The sequence below is a fragment of the Rattus norvegicus genome, chromosome 2 (assembly GCF_036323735.1).
Source record: "Rattus norvegicus strain BN/NHsdMcwi chromosome 2, GRCr8, whole genome shotgun sequence".
Taxonomy (NCBI): domain Eukaryota; kingdom Metazoa; phylum Chordata; class Mammalia; order Rodentia; family Muridae; genus Rattus; species Rattus norvegicus.
In genome coordinates, this window is record NC_086020.1 from 35324858 (window position 1) to 35352283 (window position 27426).

At 40.9% G+C, this 27426-nt stretch overlaps 1 long non-coding RNA gene across 8 annotated transcripts in view; it reads right to left on the bottom strand.

Moving 5' to 3' along the window:
- LOC102546726 (uncharacterized) overlaps positions 1 to 27426 on the bottom strand; it is a 224589-nt gene that overhangs the window by 36970 nt on the left and 160193 nt on the right. For 2 of the 8 annotated variants that reach the window (XR_005500587.2, XR_005500585.2), the window contains exons 2-5: positions 16335 to 16413; positions 14563 to 15171; positions 13243 to 13433; positions 7893 to 8035 (exon numbers count right to left, since the gene is read on the bottom strand). This is a non-coding gene — a long non-coding RNA (uncharacterized LOC102546726). Of the gene's footprint in view, positions 1 to 3211; positions 3314 to 6440; positions 6530 to 7343; positions 7467 to 7892; positions 8036 to 13242; positions 13437 to 14562; positions 15172 to 16334; positions 16414 to 27426 lie in introns of all 8 variants that reach the window. The other 6 variants (XR_005500586.2, XR_005500588.2, XR_005500589.2 and 3 more) reach the window with 6 other exon arrangements.

The window sequence follows — 27426 nt, forward strand, 5'->3', positions numbered from 1 at the left end:
CTAAATGGTTTTTTTTACTAGCCCAAAGCTTCAAACACTTGCACAATCCTCCCCCTAAAACAATGCTCAGGATAGTTACAGCCTGCTCTCTGGTATCGATTCATGTTCTAGTTTGCTTTGTGTTGCTGTGCTAAAACACTGACCAAACCACCCTATTGGAGGAAATCAAGGCAGGAAGTAAAGACAGGAATCTGGAGGTAGAAACTGAAACAGGTTGCTGCATCCAACTCACTTTGTCCTGGAACCCGGATTACAAGTGGTGAGGGAATGAAAAAAAGACAAAGACAAAGGCATAGAGAAAGCTGGGGTCAGGTAGGTCGTGCATGCTCTGATGAAGCCTCACCTATACAGCTATGACCAGAACTCCGGTGTTTATTATGCATAGCACAAGTGTCTTAATTAGGGTTTCCACTGCTGTGAAGAGAGACCATGACCAAAAACTCTTTAAAAAGACAACATTTAATTGGGGATGGCTTACAGGTTATGAAGTTTTGTCCATTATCAAGGTAGAAATGGCCCTGGAGGAGCTAACAATTGGTTATCTACAGACTGTATGAAAGCACTTTGTTGATGGGATTAACACTCATCAACTTTAAATAAAGTTCATTGGATACAATGTAAAAAAAAAAAAGAAGATATGACTTTGGTAGCATGCTGCTGAATAACAGGATCATAAATGAAGCAAATGGGAAATTGTGATATTATGACTAAGCCATTTTGGTTTTAATTCACAGTGGAAAATGGTAAAGAAATGTCAATCACTTGTCTACCACAAGACTTCATATATTATTCAATTCTTCATATAAACCATGGCCCCACTCCCCCACTATAGCCAGAAGAACCTTAATAGACCACCAATTCACTTTCTTCTCAGGTAAAACAATAGTAACCTATGTGATTATTTCATGGAAGAATAAAATGTACAGAAGATGCAGAATACATTCTGCTCATTCTGGACAATTCTATAGACCAAGTATAATAGAAAATGGACTTGCATAATATAGTTTGCATTCCAATCTGGAATCGAGATGTAGGGATCAAATTCACTCTGTAGTCATCATATTACACTAGGTGCAGCTTTCCAGTGGTAACACAGGCTCTTTAGAGTCAGCTGCTAAGTGCTTTCTAAAATTAATTTGCTTGCATGTGATTTTACACTCCCTTTATTGCAATAAGCAAGAAAGTTGTGGAAAGACAAGGTCTGTGCCAACTTTCTGCTAATGGAGGAATTCTATTAGGCCTGTTTACCACTCAAAGGGTCTCTTACTCTAATACTGCTGTATAATATTTCTCATTTGTCTACAAAGTCATCCCCATAATCACAGTTGAGTTCTCTAACACTAGCACGCATTCTGATAATAAAATCATCGCTGGAAGTTTCCTCTGTGAGGAACACTTACTCCTCACATACAGGAAGGCATGAGTCCCCAGTGTGCTGGTATAGAACATGACTAAGAGGAAAAAAAGCAGAGCCTGATGTCTCTGTCTGTTCTATGCCCATAGATGATTAGAAGGTCGGTTCTTGTATCTGAAATTTCAAACCATCAATTATGCCTCTTACTTCAGGGTAAGCTTTATTTTTCATCAATGGCCACAAATGAATGTGTAAGTCCTCAAGAGACTTGCTACACACAGTGACTCTGATTTACTTACAGATATCCAGTACTCTTTGTATGTGTCTCTGTCCATGTACACATATACAACTTAGACACAATAATAAATGTCTATGGTGCTTTCAACACAAATGGCCTCTAAAGGTTCAAATATTTGGAGTTTTGATCCACAGTTTGCAGAACTATTTGGGAAGGATCAGGAGGTATGGCCTTGTTGGACTAGGGTTAGGGAAGGATCAGGAGGTATGGCCTTGTTGGAGGAGGTATGTGACTAGGGGTAGGGAAGGATCAGGAGGTATGGCCTTGTTGGAGGAGGTATGTGACTAGGGGTAGGCTTTGAGGTCTCAAAAACCCATCATGCCTTTACCGGTGACCACTCTTTGCCTTGTGCTTGTGGATCAAGATATAAGCTCTCAGCTGCTGTTCGAGCACCTTGACAACTGCCTGCCTGTTTGCTCTCTCTGCCATGATGGTCATAGACTCTGACCCTCTGGAAGTTTGCGCTCCAAATAACCGATTTCTTCATCACTTATATTCAAAAGTAAGCCTTCCATCTTTTACACGGAGACTGGGCTTTCTAAAATAAAAGGTGTCACATTCCTGTGAGGACGAACACTTGCCAATTGCAAACACATCTGCAACACATCCAACAGAAAAAGGATGACCTTGAATGTTAGAGTCATGGGAGCTTTCATCTTGTATTTGCTCCGACAGGAATCTGAGGATGGCCAGAAGGGGCCTCTCCTCACTGCCTAGTTCTTCCTAACAAAGCTAATAATAATCTGTCTGATTGATCAAAATAGGCGTTAAGAGACAGAGTTGGGGTGAAGTTGGGGGCCAAGTATCTTAGATGTGACTTTGGTTTCCCTAGGCTGCACTCCCTGTGTGGAGTAGGTTCAAACCCTTGTCTCCTACCTCCCGTGTCCTTGATATTAGGACCACCAGTGCTGAGCTTCTCCCCTGACAGTAGCACCCCTCGTAGCTCAGTGGAAGGTGACCAGGCAAAGGAGTGACACTGAGCAAGTTCACGGAATAAAGGCGTTCTCAATGTATCTCCAGCAAAAAGGGACACTCAAAGAGTTCAAGTTTAAGTAGCTTTGAAAGGAAAAGCAAGCACCAGTAATTGAGCTTTTTCGCTAGCTTCATAATTTCTGACCAAACAGCAGTTAAAGTTGTCAAAGAAACCACTTTTCATGTAGATAGGCAAAAAGCAAGGCCAATCCTATCCAGTGGCCCTTCTGTGTCTCCTACTGAAGAAATAGTAGCTGCCTGGGTTTGAATGTATATCTAAGTCCTATGTTTAAATAATGGTTATTCTCCTAAGATTTAGAGGCTGCAGTTAAGTTTTCTTTGGCACCGAGACCATGATTAATTCACTGTTTTGCCCCTACAAGTCAGCACAGTCACTAGCAGAAGGTATATTTAAATAGGACAAGCATGAAGTGTGGCAGGCTCAGACAGATCCAGCTGTAAGCCAGCTTCAAGGTCATCCTAATGCATGCACATGCACATTGACATGCACATGCATTCATGCAAATAGGAGGCCCCAAATATTCTTTAAGGAATATTCCTACTATTAACTGGAGGAAAGCACTTACAGAATCTCAGGGTCCCCTTTGTGAAAAGTTTCTTCTGAGAACTGGGCCTTTCTCAGAATGCCAGTAAAAAGTTAGTTCTAGCAGAAGGTCTTTCTCCGAGGACTGGGTAATGAAAACAGAGCAGCCGTGTGGGATAAAGAGCTGATACACGAAGCTGCACTCACACAATGCGAGGGGTGAGCTTTTGTTTCCCAGAGAAAAGGCTTTCAGAAGCAATTCAGAGAGCTCTTTCCTTTCTCAAATTCCAATGGCAAATAAATATTAGTCCCCAGAGGGCTCATAAAGACCTCAGAGCCTAAAACAAACAATGCATGGGGTAACATTCAATGCAATCTGTACAGAGACCAATTAAAGTGCTTGGGGTTAATGGAGGAGTAGTGAATGGTCAAGGAATTCCCTTTAGAAGGAATGCATCCCCCAAATGATGCTATCGAGTCTTAAACAAGCAGAAAGCCTGAGACCTTCTTGACCTAAGACTCAAGCCTCTCTAGAGGAAGCAAAGGAAAAAGGGGATAGGTTCCTAGTGTAGCCAGAGGACAAAGTGCTGGGTCACAAGGCCTGGCAAGGTCCACCTGGTTCTTGGCACTGCCTGTGCAAGCCACCTGATAGCCAAGTATGCTTGTTGACTCCCATCCGCCCGCCCAGCACTTGGGAGGCTTAGGCAGGAGGAATGCATAAAAGACAGTCTCATCTACGCAGTGAGTTTCCAGCTAGTTATCAGGAGAAAGCTTGTGGGGAGAGTGTAAGACTTGGTGGAGGGGTGTAAAGAAGGAGGAGGGGGACAGGGAGGAAGGGGAATAACACAAGATCAAGGAGGGAAGGAACAAAGAAAAGGGGACCAAGAGAGAATGCTACCTGATTTAAAACAGACCCAAAAAAGCTAGGTCTTTTCAAATTATTCAGAGCTATCTGTTTTATACCCAATATATAAACATGTGATGTACACAGGTAATGAGCAGTGTGCAAAGGAATCAAGGTCAGAGGGACTGTAAGAGGTGGTGCAGCTTCAGACATTGACGTGGAAAGGGCTGGACCTCACATCTTCACTGGAAGGCACTACTTTCCACAAAACCTGATCCGTGACCAGAGAACTCATGAAGGCCGAACTGGTTATTGTTGTTGTTCAGCTGGAAGCCCTGCTTGTCCCTGCACAAGCTAGGAAACCCTGTCTGCCTTCCTTCCCCCACCCCCAAAGGCACAAAACAAACAACAAAAATATAAATAACCAAACAAAACCCTCTGAACAAAGGAAAGTATCTAAGAACCCAGGTCAGCATTCCTGGAAGCTGTGGCAACCTCATCCCCGATGCCAGCCACTCAAATCCCTTCCTAAACCAGACTTGGGCACGAAACCATCTTATGGCTGACACATCAATACCCTTTACCTACAGTCTGTAAAACTTCCCCATCCTAGCCAGGGTGCACAGCTTCCTGGGGCCTATTCTTTGGTACTGCTGAACCCGCCTGGGAGCAACACTGAATTAACTTGCCTATATCTGCTTTCAGTTTGGCCTAATCTGCCTATATGAACATCACCAAGGGACAGAAAAGGCCTACCAATTTTATAATTATGATTATGATTGTATTATTATATTACTTAGCACTGTTGCTTAGAGGACTCTAACAGTGTAAGAGAAATCATGTACATGTGTATATGAATTCTTTGGCTTAGCATTTTTAAATGTCTGTTGTGTGACTATCTCAAACACATGCTGTCATCTCAGATAGGATCCCTACAATAGACCAAAGCATGAAAACCACTAAAATCCAACGTGATGAACCAATGAATTTTACTGGGGCTGCGTACAGAAATGTGGGTGAGGGGTTACTAACAGGAACATAAATAACTCCAGCCCACATAGCCTGGGTGACAGCTCACAAAATCTGGAAGCCTGGAGCACACTGCACGGCCTTCAGGCACCTCAGCAGTTTGGAGACTGTCCTCTCCTGGTGATCAGTTGGTCTGAGCCTCTTCCGTGCAATTTGGTTTGTCTTTGCCTCTTCTTGGCAGTGTGGCTGGCTGCTGCTTCCTTTTTTCATTGGATATTTTATGTATTTACATTTCAAAAGTTATCCCCTTTCCCTCTTTCCTCATCCTCCCTTCCCCTGCTTCTATGAAGATACTCCCACTCCCACCTCAACACCCTGGCATTCCCCTACACTGGAGAAATGAGCCTTCTAATAACAGCCCTATTTATAATAGCCAGAAGCTGGAAAGAACCCAGACACCCTTCAACAGAGGAATGGATACAGAAAATGTGGTACATCTACACAATGGAGGACTACTCAGCTATCAAAAACAATGACTATGAAATTCATAGGCAAATGGGTGGAACTAGAAAATATCATCCTGAGTGAGGTAACCCAGTCACAGAAAAAACACACATGGTATGCACTCGTTGATAAGTGGATAGTAGACCAAACGCTCTGAATACCCAAGAAACAATTCATAGACCATATGAAGCTCAAGAAAAGGGAAGAGTGAAATGTGGATGCTTCAGTCCTTCTTAGAAGGGGGAACAAAATACTGAAGGGAGGAAATACAAGGACAAAGATTGGAGCAGGGACTGAAGGAAAGGTCATCCAGAGACTGCCCCACCTGGGGATCCATCCCATATGCAGCACCAAACCCAGTCACTATTGCTGATGCCAAGAAGTGCTTGGTGATAGGAACCTGATATGGATGTCTCCTGAGAGGCTCTGCCACAGCCTTACTAATACAGATGAGGATGCTTGCAGCTAACCATTGGACTGAGCTCATGAGCCCCAATGGAGAGGTTAGAGAAGGACTGAAGGAGCTGAAGGGGTTTGCAACCCCATAGGAAGAACAATATCAACCAACCAGACACCCAGAGCTCTGGGGGAATAAACCATCGACCAAAGAGTACAAATGGAAGAACCCATGGCTTCAGCCACATATGTAGCAGACCCTTGGTCCTGATTGCTGCTTCTTGCTGTGGCTAAGATTGCCTAATAGTCTTCTTTCCAGATTGGCTTGACTGAATGTGACGCTCAACAGTCTTTGCTAATTTATGCTTGAAGAAGAAGAAAGAGCCTAATGATTCTGGTCAGTTTCAAGGACTTCTTGAAGCTCTTTTGTGTTATTTACTTCTTGTCTTAATGAGCTAACCTGCAAGTTGTTCTGTTTCAATCTCAAAACTGCTACACAACAATTTGACATAACCCAAAGTCACTTGGGAAGAGGGCTCTCAGAAGAGAAATTGCCTACATTAGACTGGATTGTGGCACGTCCATGGAGGATTTTCTTCATTGCTGATTGGTGTTAGAGAGACCAACACACTCTGGATTGTGTCATCCCTAGAGAGATAGGCCTGGGTTTTATTTATTTATATAACATAATACATATTACTTATTCAATATATATTATAAACATAACTTACTTATTGTATAGTATAAATATATTAATAATGCATGATATATTTTATATAATACATTGTAATATATAACATAATTATTATACATTTAATATAATATATATTAGCTAAACAAGGCAGAAAATTTTTCCACTGTCTCTGGTTCAGTTCCTGCCTCCAAATTCTTCCATCCACCTCCTTCCCTTGTGCTCTAGATGACAGACCATGACATGCAAATGTAATCCAAAGAAAACCTTTCAACCAGACCCTGTCTAAGTTGCTCCCCCTGCCCCTCAGAGTTGACCATGGCAACAGAAACCAACTTGTATGTATAGGTACATTTTGGGCGTGCTATGTTTCCATTCATTTCTATTGGATTTGCATTTCTGAATATAAACATTAGAATATCTTCGTTCTCATCTTAAAAACTTTGAAGTCACTTTTCTCAGGGGGGTAAGTCTGAACTTGGGGCAGTGTTTTAAATCTTTCATACATGCTCTTCTCACAAAGCAAGTTGAATCACCATCTCAAAAGAAAATGTTTCAGAGCATAGTTCTTTCAAAATTTGCAACTCTTGACTGGTCTGGCAATGGTATAACCCCGAGTCATTTGAAGTTAAAACTGCCCTGCTATAGCCTACATTCTCTGGAGGCCCATTTATCAGCCTGTTTCTTAATTTCTACACAGCTGACACACAGATCATTGATGGGCTAAGAAACATACTGAATAATTCATATCAAGTATACTTTATTAGATACCTTTTAATACTGCAGGGAGAAGTTGGGGTTTATGCTCTTTGTGGAGTTAAGACTGCCTCTCTTACTCCACAATAACCGTTCTGACTTCCCAAGAAGGACTTTAGGGTTTGGAATTTCACAATCCTGGAAATTTAGAAAACTAATCATAAAAGCCACAGAAAATACCAATTTTATCCTGTGTCAGCACATTCAAAATTTTCCAACAGTAATTCTCACTTTAAATGATTTTTAATTCTCTTAAAAAAAGAATTCTCTCTCTCTCTCTCTCTCTCTCTCTCTCTCTCTCTCTCTCTCTGACTATATGAACAAAAACATCATTTTACCATAGGGCTGTAGCTCTGGTAAATTTAGAATGATAGACTCTTACAGCATTGTCTTTATTTTACTGAGTCTGTAAATTTAAGGCATATTGAGACTCACTGGCTTAGACTGAAGTGCGATTTCTCTCACTGGGATAGGAAAAGAGCACACATCTAGGGGGGCTTTGATGTGGTTAGGTATTCACATTACCCTGGGGATCTGGATGAAAAAGATATTAGAAACACATACCAGCTGGTCTGGATACCGTGGAATCGTCACAGAGCTGCATCTTGGTTTTCCGCTGCTTTGCCTGATGACATTTCCACTGGAACTTAAAACATCCCAGCACAGATCTCAGCCTGCATGTGCTAATTTGACCTAGAAACAGTCTCCTGCAAATATGTGCACAAGATATTAATACTGGAAACCTAAGACTCTTAGATCTATTTCCATGGTTAAAACAGGATTCATATTTAATAAATAAACTTCTCAGCTCATTAACAGCTGTCCCACATCAATTGCCCTGCCACATATTATATAGAAGAGAACATTGCGTTCTTCAGGAGATAGCTGCGGTCCGGCATGCATGGCGATTGAGTTATCAGGTCAACTTGATTTACTTCTGAGCTTCTGCACCCATCAGGACAGAAGGCTACATTTGGAAGCTGATCTAAGTATTACAATTATAATCACTGCAAACTAGGTCTAGAAAGGGCAATGGCCGGGGCTGGCCAGTTTTTGTTACGCAGACACCAAGGCAACTTTTCAAGACAGCGAACCATTAAAGAGAGTTTTGATAACAATTACAGAGATTGCTTTCAGTCCTCCTTGAACAAATATATAAATTAGCCCCTAAGAAACCTGAGATAATCTGCCGTTAGCTACTTCTGTTTATGAGCCACTTGTTTTCTCAATTGGCAGTAATTCCAGGCTTTCTTATAGTTTATATTATCTTCCTCCCCACCCCCAAATTTATGACCTTTATTCTAGACCACTGGTTTTCTTCGTATTTGTGACAGAAAACCATTTACTGGCTCGATTCTGTCAGTCACACCTTACAAAATCTCCCGTTCCTACTCTCCAGATAAGTCCTACCTCCAGGCACAGGAACCCCTCCCTATCCTGGGTCACACAGAGCATGGGAGACCTGCTAAGCTGGTGGTGTGACCACGGGGATACAGTCAGTGCTGGGTTTTAGATGACATTGCAAATTGACTCAATGACTAGAACTTCCTAATGCAGATCCTTTTTTCCTTGTAACACACACTTTTCCTCTTAACTGCTTTCTCTGTCTAGTACAAGAGAGTACATTGAATCAGTTTTCTTAACTGAACATACAGTCTGGTCTGCTTGATGGTCACTAAAAGGAGGAGGAGGAGGAAGGAATGAATTAACTGGTTAAGATTGAGAGGACAGTAGGAAAGAGAGAGGGGGAATAGGAGATAGCACTGGCCTGCAAGTTGTGACTGATAATTGGGGTTTGTTTTGTCCTTAACAACTAGACACCTCCCTGCAAAGAAACAAACCACTTCCATCATTCATAAAATTGCCCCCAAGATTTTGATAATGCGGGAGAAAAGATTACAATCTCTCTCTTCTCAACAGGATATTCTAATAAAACATTTTCTGAAATATTATTGTGCCCAGCTATCTCCTGTAGTTCAGACAAAGCAAAGCCTTGTGTCTCTGAAAGAACAACACCTAGGGAATGGATGCAATGAGTTTCAGTATTTCTGTGATCATGAGAAGCCCAGGCTGCTCTAATAACCTGCCTGCTGCCTTTTCAAGATTATTTGCTAGTTCCTTCCAAAACCTTGTCTTACATATCCAAATAGCTGTGCTTTTATTAGATTAACCTCCTCTCTTTATGAAATGAAAGGAAGACAATGAATATATTATAAAGACCCGGGGGGTGAGGAAGCTAAGAAGCAGAGAGTATGGTAATCCCATAATATCCTTGAACCATACTCCCTTTATAAATGGGGGATAGCCCCTACAATATATTCTTAAGCAAAAGAAGGGGGGACTAGTCTTCAGACGATTAAAAGTGTCATGTACAACTACAAATTAATGATGATTTAAGTAAGTACCATGTACTACAGGCAAAAGGGAGGAGAAATATGTAAATAGGAGGAAGGATGGTCATTGTTCGAATGTTCTCTCTCATGAGATTATTAATCTAAAAACACATGAGAAGATGGTTCACTGACGGCTTGACTCTAAAGAACAAATTTCTCTTTACTTTGTTTCTAAGAATGACTTTTCAGTTCATTCATGACATAGTCACAAAATCTCCATGAACAATTCCCAAGTGCATCTAGCTTGGCTGCAGGTAATGAAGTACAGACACAGGATTCACTTCTTCTTCTTCTTCTTCTTCTTCTTCTTCTTCTTCTTCTTCTTCTTCTTCTTCTTCTTCTTCTTCTTCTTCTTCTTCTTCTTCTTCTTCTTCTTCCTCTTCTTCTCCTTCTCCCTCTCCTTCTCCCTCTCCTTCTCCCTCTCCCTCTCCCTCTCCCTCTCCCTCTCCCTCTCCTCCTTCTCCTTCTCCTTCTTCCTCTTCCTCTTCCTCTTCCTCTTCCTCTTCCTCTTCTTCTTCTTCTTCCTCTTCCTCTTCCTCTTCTTCCTCCTCCTCCTCCTCTTCTCCTCCTCCTCCTTTTCTTCCTCCTCCTTCTCCTCCTTCTCCTCTCTCTCTCTGTCTCTCTCTGTCTCTCTCTCTGTCTCTCTCTGTCTCTCTCTCTGTCTCTCTCTGTCTCTGTCTCTCTCTCTGTGTGTGTGTGTGTGTGTGTGTGTGTGTGTGTGTGTGTGTGTGTGTGTGTCTCCAGACAGAGACAGGGTTTCCCTGTTTTGTCTGGTCTGGAACTTACTCTGTAGACCAGGCTGGCCTCGAATTCATAGAGATCCACCTGCCTCAGCCTCCCAAGTGCTGGAATTCAAGGCATGTGTTACCACTGCTGGGCATATTTCTCTATACATACAGTGAAGTATGGAAAACCAAGTTTTAGTACCAACTAAAGTAGTGCTCAAGTATGATATGCTTCTGTACATACGTCCTTTAAAAGCTGCCAGTGTATAAATTAAAAATCACAAGATATTAAGAAATAAAAGACCATGTAAATGAGTGAGAAGGTATATGATGTTTATGGATTGGAAATCTTAACAAAGTGAAGATGTGATACAAAATTCCAATGGTAGGAAAAATGTTTTATAAATTTAAGGCAATTCTTACCAACATCCCAAAAGAATTTTATAAGCATACACAAATTAGAAGAACTAAATATAATGAACTACATAGCAGAAATAATTGTAAAAGAACAAAGCTACAAAAAGCACACTACCAAATAACATATGATATAACTCTGTGATTTGAAGAAAGTGTGTTACTGGTAGAAGGATTGCTACAAAGATCAATGCACTGGACAATGACTTGTCCAGGAATAAAATAATGAACGTTGGATTTTAGCAAAAATTTTAAAAAGCAACTCAAAGATGAAAGATAGTTTTCATATATTATAATAATATTAAATGTGCAAAAATATTGAAACTAGGCTTAATCCTCTATTTTAAACACAGATTAGCTTCAAATTGACTGAAACGTATTTGCAGTATTTATTATAAGCCTTCAGAGTTAAAAGCAGGAAAATGCTCTCAGATATTGTCAAAGAGCTTAGAAATAACATAGGAACCAGTTTGTGAGAGTAGAAGTTGACAAGTTGAATTTCAGCGAATGAGAAGATGTTGTCTGTGGAAAATAGGATCAAGACAAAAACCACAAATTACAGTCTAAGAGCAAATATTAGCAAACATAAACTGACAAAGGTCCCTCTGAAAAGTCAACAAATACCACCTGCTCTCCCTTCTATGTAGACTCTAAGAAAAGACTATAAGCTGGCAGTTTCAGAAGGGCAGGTTGTGGACTTGACAAGGAAAGGAGAAATGTTAGTCAAACGTCCAAAGTTTCATCTATATGGGAGGGGAGGGGAATTAGTGATCCACTTTGCACAAATGACCACAGTTAATAACAATGACTGAAAAATTATTGCCTCAAAATTGTAGGGTTCAAAGGTTTTCACCACATAACAAGGATGAGTATGGAAGATGCTAGATTAGTTGGCCTGATTTAATCACTCTACCATGAAATATTGCATTGCATCCTACGAATACACTAATAACTACTTGTCAAAGTGTAAATAAATAAAAAGTGCTCATTGGAGTAAAGAGCATTTAAAGGTGGTAACCATCACTTGACTGGATCCACAGCTATAAAACCCCCACAAGTTGCCGCTACACATTTATTAAAATGGCTGAATAAAACATCCAATGCCAAGGGCTGATAAGGATGTAGTACAACTGGAAATTTGAGGTCTTGCTTGTGCATATTTAAATGCTCACTCTGAAAAAAAGAGTTAAATATATAATCATTACATAGCACAAAAATCTCACTTCTGGGTATAGACCTTAGAAAAATGAAAATGGCATTTACACAAATGCTTATACAATACTGTCGGTATATTTACTTGTAATAGCCACAAATGATCTTGTGCAATTTGGAAGCAATCTGAATGCCTTCCACAAATCTTTCCTTAATGGGATGCTACCCAGAATGAAAATGGATGAGCTACCAATGCAGAAAACAAAACTGGTGGATCCTAACTAAGCACATTGTGCTGTCCATAAAAAAACAGTCTCAAGGTCACACATCTTGTTAGATGCTGTATCTATAATATACCAGAAAAGGCAAAATTGTATTAGTGGAGATTAGTGGTTGCGAGTAAGTGGTCCTGAATTAGGGAATATATATTTTTTAAAACTGTAGCAGGGTGCCAGTGAGGTAAATGGCTCAGCAAGAAAGGAGCTGGATGTCAAGCCTGAGAATTTTTGTGGGATCCTAGGGATCTACAGGTGTCTTCTGACTCATACATATATGCCTATCGCACATACCATGACATGTATGTACATATACACATACACATGCACACACATGCAAACACACACACACACACACACACACACACACACACAGAGCCACATCACTAGCTTGTTTCATTTTTATGTATGGATTCTTCGACCAGTAGCTGTATTATGAACACAGAAGAAAAGAAAAAAAATAAGTTTTATCCTGCCATTATCAGTAAGACTAGAAGAAAAAAGAAACCATTTCATAGGCCATGATAATATTATAGCTCAAAATAGGAATTTAGAGGATTACCATGACTTACCTCGTTCTCTAGTCTTCATACTGTGTGTATGTGTGTGTGTGTGTGTGTGTGTGTGTGTGTGTTTGTGTGTGTGTGCACATGCACGCGCGCATGTGTATTGTGATAGGTAATATGGTCCACTTGATGGGATTTATAACTCACCATGAAAATCTCTTGTTTTCTAGATTAGATCCATTAAACTGGGAAGACCCTCCAAACATGTGAGCTGTCCTGTGCTATTGGCTGGAGGCCAAGACTAAATAAAAGAGAGAGAGTGAGTTGAGCACCAACCCTTTGCTCTGTAAGAGTGAATGGGATGTGACCAGCATCCTCACACTCCTGTTGCCATAATGTCAGTCAGTGATCGACTGTAGCCTTTAACCAGGAAAGGAACAAACCCTTACCTCTTTAAGATACTTCGTCTGGTATTTCATCAGATCAGTGACGAATGAACTCAACACAGCACCCCAGCCTACTTCCCCTGGCTGCTCCAATGCCTGCATTTCACCCTTCCTTCTCTAGCTGGCTTTTGTTCCTCATGCTACTTGGGGTTTGCTGTTGTTTGGCTTTGCTTCCTTTTCCCACATTCTTCATTCTACTTTTATGAAAAAAAAAGAGAGAAGAAAAAAAATCATAAGACAAAAAAATTGGGGGATTACCATGGTTTTAAAGTGGTGTCAATTAACAGAAAAAAAAAAAAGACAAACAGTTCTTCCACATTGACTCCTGGGAGCCTTTCTTACCCCAGGTCTCTGGGATATCTGAGAGATCCACCCCACCCCACCCTCACACCCAGAAGTTGCAGATTTCCATTCATTCTCCTGGCCCTCTCTCAGGTCTCCCTCTGCACCTGCTCTTGTTCTCCATTCTCCTCCCCCTCCCTTCTCCCTCCTAGTTCCCTCCCTCCCTCTGCCTCCTAGGACTATTTTATTCTTACTTCAAAATGAGATTCAAGCATTTTCCTTGGGTCTTCTTTCTTGTCTAACTGTCTTTGGGTCTGTAGGGGAGGGACTCTATGAGGGGAGACCGGGAGGGAGTCATCATGCAGGATGTAAATAATAAATAAGTAAGCCGTTAAACAGTTCATTCACTTAGGGTCTTCTTGAACTTTATATATATATATGCCATATGTAATGGGTCATCTTGTCAAGGGATTATTTAAAAACAAATTCCAGAAGAAGGTACCAGGTTTAGAACATATGTGGTTCTACTTCTCGCCACTTCCTAGGAAATTGTAAAGAATAAAAATTACAAGTTGATTTTAATCAATTTGGTTTTTTTGTGTTTTATTATGGACATTTATGAAGGATCTACATATTTAGATCTAATTAAGTCATTTTTCTCATTGTTTTTATTGCTAAGTATATTGTATTAAATTCAGAGTCATAAATCAAAATAATCCGAATATTCATTCAGCTAAAAGTCAGCCTCGGTGGAGATAAATAACCTTTTGAAAATGAGAACTGTCCAATAGTACTAACCCGTAAGGAATATACAATGAAGTCATCATTAATTTGTCAGCCTATAATTGGGATATGCATTTAATTAGTTATTTATGGACAGCAAAGAAGGAAAGGCTGCTGGTTATAATTCCAGTCTTCGTGTCTCACACTTCATTTCATTTTTTTTTAAAAGACATTTTTAAAACATCTCCCAGAAGAACTGTACAAGATCAAGCCAGGCAACGTCCTCCCATGGAGTGAGAGGAATTCTTGAGCTCTCACCTCACCAAGAAGCCATTGACAGTTGAAGGCTTTTGAAGGATGACAAGTCAGTGTTCTTTAAGAGTTTGGCCCCTGATAGGTCGACCGTGTTGTAGAGCAGTGGTTCTCAACCTATGGCTTGTGATTCTTTGTGGGGGTATCAAATAACCCTTTCACATGGGATGTCTAAAACCATCTGCATATCAGATATTTACGTTTCAATTCACAACAGTAGCAAAATAGCAGTTATGAAGTAGCAACAAAAATAATTTCATGGTTGGAGGTCACCACATGAGGAACTATATTAAACGGTCTCAGCATTAGGAAGGTTGAGAACCACTGCTGTAGTGGATGGGCCCATACCCTAAAGTAAATGGGTAGCACAAAATAGACAAGAAAAAGTTGTAGGTTCTCCTTTAAGATTCATGACGTCACTATCCATGAGTGGGGGTTTTCTGTAATGATCTCCATCTGTTGCAAAGGGCAAATTCCCTTGGTGCAGGAAAAGTAGTACGCTTATCTATGGGTCTGTGGACAAATCTGTAGAGGTCGCTCCCAGCTTAGAGAGTTCCAGACATCTGTGTCTGAAGTGAATGGTGTCTTCAGCAGTGAAGACTTAACGTTCTGCATCTGGGGAAAACAAAGGACAACAGCAAGAGACTGTAACGTTGTGGGAGTCCTGGGCAATCCTGAACACCACCGCAACGAATGACTTCTCATGCCCTAGTGTTGGGCTTTTGTTAAACCTAAGGCTCAAGAAAGATTGCACAAAACGGGGGGGGGGGGGAGGGCGGGGAGGGAGGGCCCAAAGGCAATAAAATCCAGAAGACCAGCAGTTTGCTTGGAGACTGTGTATCCTAGAATGTCGGAAGCCACACCCATAGACTCAAAGTCCCAGCAACGTGACTACCAAAGCATGAACTCAACAAGGACAGCAATAATAGACAGGCTAAGGTGAATGGGAGGTGGAGCACGGGACCTCAGCCATTGACGAAGAACCAGAGACAATTAAGGAATGCGGAGGGTAGGAGAAACAGTCTTCCCAATAGCAAATCGACAGCATACATACAAATAACATTATATAGACCAAGCAGGGATACTAGGACACCCTTTCTCTCCTGCTTCCTTTGCCTCCTCACTACTGTGAGGTGAGTAAGCTCCTATACCATGCACAATGTTCTACCTTGATACCAAATAATCATGGGCACACATTTCCAAAACCATGAACCAAAAGAGATACTTCATCAGTATACGTTGTTAGTCTCTGGGACTGTCTCAGCGATGGATAGCTGGAAAACAGATCTCACAGAGGAAAGTGTTGACGCGGACTGGAGCTGTTCCTCTTCCCCAGCTTGAGCAAAGATCGCTCATGGTCCTTTCAAAGATCCATTACCTCCACCTGCACCTCGTTCCTCTGACTAATTACAGCATTTCTGCTAAAAAGGCATCACTAAATTTAAAAATGCTTCAAACCACATGTTTGTGACAGACTAAAACATCCTGGCCCAGAAAATTGTGCTCTCTGTTGGCATGACATCGGCATCGGCCTTGGCTGTACCCAATTTAGACATCGGAAACTTGTTCCATTTGTGCTCTGCGTTTCTCCATTATAGTCATTCAGGTTCCCCACACACTCTCCCAATTATCTACCAATTCAATCCATTTACCCTGTCGCTGCTACCGTAAATACGTCACCTACAGCATTTACCCTCACTTGGGTGGAACTTTCAAGGGCCCCTCACCGGCTTTGTAATTCAATTATTTCCCCTCTTCCTGTCCAATTTTGTACTTACCACTCATTACAGAAATGGATGCTGTGACTGCAGACAAATGCATTGGCAAGAACCTGACTGCACAACTGGCCATTTAGCCCTGAAAAAAAAACCATAATAATGGGTGTAAAATGGATCTGGGCCACAGGACAGAAGCCATGCTTTAACTTCCCTAAGCAGAGCACCTGCTGCAGAGCTGATGTGTCAAACTGTACCCTGATGGGACGCCCTAGGTCTGGGCGCCACTTACTGTCCTATCATTCTTAATAACAGCCGTGCTTTCGAATGGGACAATGTTTCTCCTGCCACAGATCAAAAGGACTGTGTCCCATCATCCTATCTGAGAAGCCAACAAAGTAATCATTCAATTTTTCTGTGTTGTTGGAACCTTGAGAGATAATATTAATTACTGCTGCCAGCCACTGGACAGCAGTGGAATTAATGTTTTTCCGTTACAATGAGGTACATCTGTCTTGTTTTGTATGAAAATTATCCTACTTTGACATTTGGAAAGAGGGCATGTCAGATCCAATTTACACATACTTACACACACACACACACACACACACACACACACGCACACACACACTTTTGCACACTTCTCTCATATATTCCAGGACATTCCTAACTTTCTCTTTTTATAGTGACCATTTGGCATAATGATTCTGAAGGCTGACATTTAATCTATTCATCTTTTATGACACCCGTAATGCCCTGTATTTAAATATACATATATGTAATTTATGCTAAGAAAAAATATCCCAACACGTGGAACAACTCCAGCATTTGCCAATATAAACAGGATTATTTTACATTTTGAAAAATAATCCATTTGGTAATAATTTAAAACCTGATAAGAGAACTATCAAGTTAACAGGAATCAGATAAAAAGACAAACTCTTGGGAAATGTGACCATTCATTTGGCAGCTTCATGTGAACTAGATCTTTCTTGATGTGGCCAGATGGGAGTCTAATAGATGAATTGATGATTTCTCCACATGGGTTAGACAAGACGTAAGCCATAACCAGCTGTTGTGTTGACAAAGCACTCATTAGCATTCACCTGCTGAGGTCCCTGGAAACCAGATGCTAGTTAAGTACTAGTTTCATGTCTTTCCTAGTTAAGTACTAGTTAGTTAGAAGCAAGAGATGCTAGTTAAGTACTAGTTTCATGTCTTTCCTAGTTAAGTACTAGTTGGCATGCCTCTCCTTGTTAAGACTAGTTTTGGATGTTTGTTTTCAGAAAAATCTAAATTTTATCCAAGGAGGCAATGTGCACAGCTAAAATATTATATTTTGGAGTCTCTCTTTAACTAGCAGATGAAAGAGGAAGGAAAGGGTTTACGAGGAGGATGACTTCCCCAGGAGGATGGATGCTCATTGGCAGCCCACACATAATGCACCCCAGCGCTCTGAAGTCACCTGAGACCACTTTGAAAATGAACGAGGGGTCAAGGATGAAAATACAGAAGAGGTTGTGCCCAGAAGAACTATGGCACCAACGTCTCAGCCTTGAGCTTGCCTTCCCTAGATCTCTCATGGAAGAAAAAAGAAAAGTATAATGTGTGTGTGTGTGTGTGTGTGTGTGTGTGTGTGTGTTTGTGTTTGTGTGTGTGCACGCACGTGTGCACACAAGTGTGTCTGTGTGTGTCTATATCCATGTATGCTGTGCATATTTCTGCACGTGTGTGTGTAACACCCATGCACATGCATGCTGGTGTGGAGGCCGTAAATTGGAACTTAATAATTTGCTGTTTCAGGCCGACTGGCTTCCCAGCAAAGCCCTGTTCCCAGTGCCCTCGACGCGGCGGGCGGGGTTGGGGGGTATTGATGTTTGTCATCTCTTCTCCATTATACCAGAGTCGTGCTGAGGATCTGAACTTAGTTCCTTAGGCTCGTGCAGCTCAGCACCCGCTAACCCATCGCCTCAGCCCCAGCAAACTGTATCTTTTCCACATCGTAGTTATATAATTCAACGAGTTCTGGCAGCACTGACGTTGGCCAGTCAGCCATTTTATGTTACGCATCGTACACGTCTCAGACTATGAGTTACTTACTGAAGCAGAAACTGAAGTCATTGCTGCCCTCTGTCTTAAAACTTATTCCAAGAAATGAGACTAGCAGAGGATTAAACTAAGTATTAAAACTTCTTTTGGAAATACACATGCCCTCAAATAGCTTTCTTCAGTTCTGTCATGGCACTGGTTTCCACGTGATTTTTTTATTATTATTTTTGATAAGATTAAAAGGTCTTTGAAAGAGAAGCTGCTAGATTTACAATCTTTGTGATCTATAGGAACTCTCCAGCTATGGTGTGATCATATGCACATTTTCCTGACCTGCTGCTGACCTCTTACAGCGAGAGGTCATCTTGAGCTTCTGTGCTACCTACCCTCATATAGTGAACACTGGGGCCAAACCCATCCCACACGGTGGATGCTGGCCGAACTCACCCACTCTAGCGGATGCTCCAGTCAAACCACGGGACTTTTGCAACAGAGAATCTGGGACTGAGGATCAGGGCTCAATATGACAAGCAAAATGCAGCAGCAAAGCCGAAATGAATGTTTTCTTCTTAATAATCATTTTGCAATCCATTTTACAGAGGTGCATAGTTTAAATACAGTTAGCTTCATGTAAAGTGTACGGTTGGGTTTGAGAAACGTGTATATCTATGGTAGCACCAGTCCAAGTGTAATACCAAACACTTGGACCAGCCCACATCGACCCCCTCGTACCACTGACAGGACCAGTCCTCTGTAATCACTGGTGTGTTTCTGTTGTTGTTGATTTGTGCCGCCTATTTTGACATTTTTCATGTAAGTGGAAGCATAGACTTTGTCCTTTTGGTTTGTCTTTTTAACTTTTATCATGATGGTTTTGAAATTTAGCTGGGGACTTGGGCGCATTCAAATTCATTCCTTTTGATTCGAACCTAAAAATCATTTATTATAAATAACTGGAACTATTAAAAACCTCCCCACATCTGGAAGATGTCTAGGAGTAGGATTAGTCCTTTCATTTGAATCCAGCAAAACCAACGGTCTTGCCCTCAGAAGTTCATTTGTTTTGGTATCGTGCAAAGGGATCGGAGAGGGTATTGATGTCAGCTCTGGCATCGTCCTACCCAGAAAGAAGAACCAGTTAAATGCTCACCGACAGATAAACAAACAAAAGTGTGCATATTCAAAACAATGGTGTCCGGGCCTTCAAAGGCAAGAGATTCTACAATCTGTGGCCAAATGGCTGAAACTTGAGCACATCGCGTTAAAATGAGTGGGACTGGTCAGTCATAGGCCAAAATTGCCAGACTTCATTAATATCTTTAGAAGACTTTAGAACAGTCAAAGTCGTAGAATCGAAGGGGGAAGTGGTGGTTTTCTAGGTTGAGGCAGCAGAAAGTGAGGGATTGTTGTGCTGGTAAATACTGACTTGAACTAAAAGCCCACGTGAGCCAGGCCTCAGCACACCTGTGAGGGATTTCCTTGCGTAGGTTCATTAAAATGGAAATCCTACCTCCCAGAGAGGCAAGGAAGCCCTAGGGAAATGCCTCCTGCCGTTTGCCTGCTTGCCCTCACATCTGCTGATGAGTCCATCTACACTGGTTTCACCATCATTGGTGATGAGGATGAGGATGCCATCCCTGGCTGGCATGGACTGAAGTCCAGTGGCTCCCTAGGAATCCTCAAGGTCATTTGCACCAGATAGAGACAGCCGAAGCATCCAGCCTCAAAGACTGAGCAGCTCTCAAGGCCTTTCCAGTTTGAAGACAGCCATTGTTAGACTACCCACACCGCGATATGGAAGTCAATCTAGTATTAATCTCCATGTAATATGCATTCATTCTCCCAGTTGTGTGTCCTATAGAGAATGCTGACTAGTACATCAATGAATGAACAGAGTTCCAGTTAAGTAAGATGAATACATTCTAGGCACAAGCTGTACAACACTGTACTTATTGTTAACAATAATGGATGGCAACATTGAGCTAACTGTTCTTATGACAAAAAATTAAGGCATAATTATTTCATAATTTAATTCTTCCCTCATTGATTGATGTGCTTACAGTTTTTTGACTAGTTTAAATGAAACTACTATGAATATGTGTATTTATATACTATCGAGGGACATATATTTTCTGGAAAATTCCCATCTAGTGGTTGAATTCCTTGATTAACAGATAGTTATTTTTTTTCAGAAACTTCCAATTATTTTCTAAACTGAGTGTTCTATTTACAGCAAAAAGGGAGTAAGATTTCTTTTGGCCCCACATCCTTTGAAATGTTTGCTTCTGTCTGTTCCTGACATCAAAACGCTATGTGTGCTTTTCTCAGGGTAGCTTTAACCTATATTTTTGAAGTCGCTGTCTAATGGTTATTGCTTTCCCATGTCCAATTGGCCATTCGTGTGTGTGTGTGTGTGTGTGTGTGTGTGTGTGTGTGTGTGAAGAGCATGTCCAAAAGGTTGTTCATCTTTAAGTCATTTGCCTCTTTCTCATTAAGCTAAGGCATTTCTCTTATGTATTCTACACATAAGACTTCATTCATTCATTATGTATTCTACACATAAGACTTCATTCATTCATTATGTATTCTACACATAAGACTTCATTCTGAAATAGCATTCACTTCTTCGGGGTCCATTATGTCAATCCTATTCTGTACATTTTTAAATATGCTTACTTACCTTTTTTTTGGCTGCAGACTTTTACATCTTTTATATTTTCCATCCTTATGCTATCTTTCCCAGTTACACTAAGTTAGGACACATCTAATAAAGCCTTTGAAACACTCTTTTAACACCTCAGTTGTTTTCATCATCTCTGTCCCTTCTGGATCTGATTTTCCTGCCTGAGTCTGCCTCTTTAATCTCTAATTGTGGCTTGGTGCTATGTTCTGGATCCTGTGTTTCTGAGGATCTGAAACTTTAAAGCAGTGTATCTCAACCCACAACCCCTTTCGTCCGGGCTCAAACAACCCTTTCACAGGGCTCGCTGTAAATGCAGATATTTACATTATGACTCATAAGAGTAGCAAAATAGCTGTTATGAAGGAACAACAAAAATAACTTTATGGTTGGGGTCACCACAACATGAGGAACTGTTTGAAAGGGTTGCAGCCTTAGGAAGGATGAGAACTGCTGTCTTAGAGGGTGTGGCCTTTGAATTGTTCTGTAATTAAACTGAAAGGAAGGACTTAATCCTTTTCAACTTGCATCTCAGCTTTCTTTGGAGGAGTCTAGCATTGGGCATTGCTGAAGTTTGACCTTAGGGAGTGTCTGCTAAAGTCTCCCTGTGTCCAGCCAGTGTCTCTGTCCTGACTGCTTACACGAAACTGTTTCCTAGCTCCACATGACCTTTGATAACTGTTCTGCTTGCAGATGCCAGGTCTCTCTCTTCTTGTCCAGAGGCATCACCCTGCTTAGGAATCCGGCTTAGCCTTAATCCCAAACTCAAGGAACCCTCTTCTTTCCCCAAACAGCTCGCTCTCTTTTGGACCTCAGCCCACTACTTCCAGCTGCCTCAGTTTCCCCTCTGACCTATCACTCAATTCAAACTTTCTGCTCTGCGCCTGTCTCTCTGACTGAGGGAGAACACTTTCAGATAAAAAAAAAAATGGGTCTGCCTAAAACCTCAATTAGGTTTTCTCCTGTGAAGAGACACCATCATCGTGCCTGTGGCTTTTATCTAAAACAGGGGCTTAGATTTTTCCAGATTTCTACTTAATCATACTGGAAAAGAAAACCATTTCTAGTCAAACCACATTTGTCCTAGTGGAATTATTTTCCTGCTTATGAATCTTCTGTGAGAGTTACTGAGAACAATTGAATTGTGTGAAGGAAGTAGGAATTTAAAGATGACCTGGTGGCCAAGTTTCTGTCAAAGAAAGGACTTTCCACGTACATTTGCTTCTGATAACCTTTACCAACAGGCCATGCCATCGTGAACGCCATAAATGTTCAATCGTAAAGACAGTGAAGGCAATTCCAAGAACAGAGAGGAAAATAAACTGGAAGGAAACCAAAAATGCTTATTCAGTAAGCCCTTTAAAGGGATAGTACTATGAAGGTAAGTATAGAAATATAGATTTTACAAGTGAAGAATGCCATTCAAATAGTCCAGCTGCCTCCCATGAGGAAATCACCAAAGCCTGACACTGAATGTGTTCAAGTCAAGTCAATGTATGCACAGATTGCCAGTGTACAGTGTCCTCATGGTTAACATTGTCTGTCTACTCTGTTGGTGTGTTAATATCCGCTAAGGTACTTTGAAAAGAACAATGCTCTTCACAGTCATTCTGGATATCATTATTAAACCCTGTATTACACAGTAGAAGTCGGGTGAAATCCCTACCCGAATTCCCAATTGCTCTTTATCAATACAACTCTGTTATTAAATTAAAACTGATAAAGAAAGTGAATGCCATATGTTTTGAACATAACCTTTGCCCAGTTAAACTTGTCTAACCCAGAGGTGACATCCAATGATACTATTTTATACTTAGAATTTCTATTTTAATAAGACACCAATGAGACTGGCAGATGTTGCAATATACAACCAAATTTGTTCCGGGCCATAAATCTGCAAAGAGTCAGTCAGGGCATCATGGAGAAAATGTGCCTCATTCACTCCAAGGTAATCACAACACCTAAGATTTTTATGACTAATTATAGATGCATACAGATATTTGTGGCCTACCAGGACTAGCGTCATGTAGCTAAATTCACAAAGATGTTAACCTTGTACATTGTTATATAGCTGGGAGAACATTTCAGCATCATGAATATTTCATATTTCGCATACCAGATGATTATATGATTGGCTAAAATAAAAATACTACTTTTTCTGGTCACAACTGGGCCACAAATTTCATGTACTGGCTTGAAAACATGGTTTAATAACTCTATAGACTTGAGTCTCTCTGTTTCTAAATTGTTTTCATTATGCAAACCAGCAAACAAGTTAGTGCCAAGAAAGAAAATTAGAAGATAGTTCTGGGGAAGCAAATAGTCAATGTGTGTTGAAGGGAAAACTATTTTTCTCCCTAAAAGGGATATTTCTTACGCACAGTAAAATGAACAATTTTCAATATCTTCTGATTTCCTGTTTAAGCTGATACCTATTTAAGTTTCACATCTATCAGACGTTTTACTTAATCTTGTGACCATTGTATCCATGTTAACAAAGCATTATGAAAGATACCCATGCCCCTCCTAACCCTTCTGAGCACCGCTTTCCTCCTAACTAGTTCTTTGCTACGTTCATGCTGTTCTGCTGTTTCTGTGTGCAGGCCTTCTGCAGGTAGCCAGTTACAGCGTTCATGATCGTGCTGGTCATGCCGTAGCCAGAAGACAGAGCGGGAAAAACAATTTACAATATGCCACAATTGTCGCCCCACAAATTCCCTCCAGGGACCCTAGATTGAAAAGTTAATGCTGAAGGAAGAAACAAGCATGGCACTAGAGTCGTCCAATTTTTAAAGAAAAACAGGAGCCATCGATCATTTTCACCTCTATCTGGCAAAGAAAAATTCTATGGCTTAACAGAAAGCAATAAAATTATGCAAAAAGCTCTAGGTAGCTGGATAATTGAGTTTAAAATTAAATACCAGGCTTATAAAAATCACATGATTGGAAAAAATATTTATCTCAAACACAAAAGATTAATTTTTTATATATGTCTATGTGTTCATGCATGTGTACTTGTGTGTACATGTGTGTGCACGTGTGTGGAGCCCAGAGGTTAGCCAATCAGTGTCTTCCTCAATGGTTCCCACCTTACTCTTCGCAGAACCTCGGCCTGAGCTTGGAGCTCCATTAGCTAGAGTCCTGGTAGGTGAGCGCCAGGGATACTCCTGGTTTGACTTTCCCAGAACTAGAATTGAATGTGTGTTTTGTACCTAGTCTTTTCTGTGGGCACTGGGTATTAAACTCACATCTATTTGTTGTCATAACAATCACTTTTTAACTTCCCCAGTCCCAAGATTCATTTCGTAGAGCAAAATTTCTCTTGGAATAATATTCTCATTTTTTTTCTTCACTTAACAATTGCTTTCTGTTTCCAAATCCTCACAGAGGCCTAGCCCATCCTTCAAATAAGGCCATATATATATATATATATATATATATATATATATATATATATATATGTGTGTGTGTGTGTGTGTGTGTGTGTGTGTGTGTGTGTGTGTGTGCGTGTGTGTGTGTGTGTGTGTACGGCATTCTATATAACATTTGTAAAAACGTTATTAATTTTGAGAAATATTATTATTGTTTTCCTAAACTCCTAGCACAATTGTAGTATATGGCAGGTGCTTAATACAGGTGTTTGGAGAAATAAATGTTAAGCGATGAAATTTTCCCTAAGACATAAGAAGTAAATAAACTTCAGTAATTTACAAGGCACCCTGGCAAAGCACGCAGCTTTCTTTAAAAACAGTTTTCAGGTATTCCACCCTGGTGTTTGTTCTTGTCCTGTTCAAACATTTTATTTTTATCTAAACAGCAAGAATAAAAATAGGAAAGTAAGATTCATAGTCTAAGGTTCAAATTCCACATGAGAATGAGTTCTTTAAATGAGGCACCAACTTGCACACTGAGATGGAGGACTCCTGGGCGTTTTGCACAGCCTGTGAGTTGTTGGTGGCGTATCTCACACACTGGATCATCGGGCAGAGTCAGCACGTGACCCCACCTACTTTTCCTTTCCGGTCGATCACCAATATGTTTAGTCCTCACTAGTTATCTAAAGTTGTCTTCAATCTTCTCGGGTATTCGGAGGCTGATATCTATTTGCAGATGATGTAGTGAGACAGGAGGACAGAATCCTTAACATTATACCTAATTGAGTGATCTCAAGTGTATACTGGGAAGCTTTCTCTGCAGAGCCTATGTAAAAGGTGCTGTCTGATACCAAATGGAGACAGGAATAAATCTCTGAGTTCATTGCTGAAGGTGGCTCGGCTTCCGTTTGAGGAGAGGCTAAGGCATCTCCCCAGTCCTCAAATGTGTGCACTGCCATCTTCATGACCAGAAACCTGATGCTTCTCTTTCGATTTCTATCTCCATGGCAGTAAGATAAGGTCAATGGTAATGAGAGCAATGTAGGCATTATTCACAATCAAGAAAAGAACTGTCTAGAAAGAACGTTGATTATCCAGGGAACAGTGCAAGCATGGTTTGTATTCTGAGGCCTTGTGCTCGTAGGAATCTCTGTCTCCCATGTTACCTGCTCATACATCCCACAGGGACAAAATTTTCCTAGTTGATATTTGAGATACGCCAACCCAAAGGCTATGATTCTCGCCAATCAGGGGGCTATAGAATAAGATATTACTCATTATTTTATTTCTTAAAAGGACTATGATTCTTGGCTGCCATGTTAGTGGTATTGACTTGAAAACCAGGAGAGTCGATTTCCAGCCAGACACTGAATAATAATTGTTCTAGATGGAGTGTACTCAAGTACAACATCTTGGGGTGCAGTTTTCTAAATATGAACTCTGACAAGATCTCCTGTATCTAGAAAAACCTACAGGGCTTGATTAACATAGAGTAGGTAGCTTCTCTGGCTTTGTTCACCAGAAGATTTCCTTTGAAACACTTTCAACGAATCATGATTAGTCATGAAAAGATTAAAGGAACAAGGGTCCCAGGAGCGACAATGGATAATCTTCTGGCTTCAGGATCTTCCCTAAGATCCAGCAGATATCTGTTTCAACCAGGATCTCTAAGAAAGACAATCTAGCAGACGGTTGGGGTTGGACAGGGACCACACCTGTCTTATACAGCACACTCTATCAACAGACACTGCACAGAACTAACCAATCCATTGCAGTATAAATAGCGTCCCCCATTGATAAGCACCACCCTCTCAGGCAAAGCTAATCCTGGAGATAGCAAAGCCTACGTCTTCTCTCCATTAGCTATAGAAAACACCTTTTCATGTCATAGGACATAGATGACAAAAACCTGTGGAAAGCTCTTTCCTGTATCTAATGTATCACATAACATGTATGTGAATAAATATATAAATATAACCTGCAGGGTCCATTTACCCTCATTGTATGTATATTATTACATGGCTGACTGCTTGATATTGAAAATCCAAATAGAGGTCTCCCTGCCTTCCAAATAGAGGAAGACAAATCCTGCCTCTCTCAGCAATTCCTAATTGCCTGTACCACTTCATCTAGGGGAGGGGACTGCTTTTGCTGCGGTATTCCTTTAGGTTACTCTGTCCTTTGTTTTCAGTGTAGCCAGGAATAATTTTTAAGTCACGATTAAATAACTCCTACAAACAGGAAATAACAAAATGCTTCAAGATACCTCAAATGAGGCTGCCAGGAATCCATAACACCTGTCACAATTGTGAAGGAGCCCACCACAGACCCAGTAAAAATATAACTCTCTATATACTGCATTTTATAGCATTTTCATATTTTCTTTGGTCTTTGGAATATCTCTAAGGAAAATTAAGTTTTAAAAGAATTTCGTTGGCCAGAGTAGCAGGTAGGAAATATTCAGGCCTTCACACTTCCTTCTCCACTCCAAACCCAATCCCTCAGCCTCATCCCCAGCTCTGTTGAAGACTGGCTATGGCCTCTCTTTCCTCTCGGCCCCCATTCTCAGGGTACTAAGCAGATCCTGCTTTCCTCCCTCCTGTGGGGCTCATATGTGGGCCTGACACACATGCTAGTGACATGAAGAAGTTGGATGACCCATGGCCAATTAGTTCTTTTTTAGAGGTCACTGAACTGCTTAGGGGTTTCAGGTGTCAATCTCTTGACTTGAATCTCTTCATAACTGCTCCGAAAGACAGTGCCTTCCTTGCTTTCTCTTCAATGGGCACTTCTCTAGAACATTCTAGAACAGTGGTTCTCAACCTTCCTGATACTGTAGCACTTTAATACAGTTCCTCGTGTTGTGGTAGCCCTCAGCCATAAAATTACTCTTGTTTCTACTTCATAACTATAATTTTGCTAACATCATGAACCACGATATAAATATTTTTGGAGATAAAGGCTTGCCCAAGGGGTTGCAACGCACAGGTTGAGAGTCATACTTCTAGAATATCCGAAGTTACTATCTGAGTTAGTGACTACCGTGTCAAAA